At 76.4% G+C, this 297-nt stretch overlaps 1 protein-coding gene across 2 annotated transcripts in view; it reads left to right on the forward strand.

Annotated features, from left to right (window-relative positions):
* Positions 1 to 24: 24 nt before the first annotated feature.
* KAT6A (K(lysine) acetyltransferase 6A) overlaps positions 25 to 297 on the forward strand; it is a 52,284-nt gene continuing 52,011 nt past the window's right edge. For both annotated transcript variants that reach the window (XM_010562722.1, XM_010562723.1), the window contains exon 1: positions 25 to 131. The gene's annotated coding sequence lies outside the window, so the exon portion shown is untranslated. The remainder of the gene's footprint in view (positions 132 to 297) is intronic.

Raw genomic sequence — 297 nt, forward strand, 5'->3', positions numbered from 1 at the left:
CGCCGGCTGTTCCCCTCCCACGCCCCCTCCCCCCGCCGCAGAGCTCCGGACCCAAGATGGCCGCCGTGTCAGTTTCGGGCTTCGCCGCCGTCCGGCCTTTGCCTCTCGGTTCCCGTCTCTCGCAGGCCTCGGTAAGTAGCGCCGGCGGGACCACCCCGGCTCGGGTGCCTGGCGCCGGGGAGCTCGGGGACAAGGCGGCTGGCGACCTCCGTGGCCTGGGGAAGGGGAAGGCCCGCTGGGCGCTCCAGGCTCGCGGCCTGTTCCGGCCCCGCCGCCGCTCTGCGCCAGGCCCGGACC

This window comes from Haliaeetus leucocephalus, unplaced genomic scaffold, assembly GCF_000737465.1.
Source record: "Haliaeetus leucocephalus isolate CR32 unplaced genomic scaffold, Haliaeetus_leucocephalus-4.0 Scaffold162, whole genome shotgun sequence".
Taxonomy (NCBI): Eukaryota; Metazoa; Chordata; class Aves; order Accipitriformes; family Accipitridae; genus Haliaeetus; species Haliaeetus leucocephalus.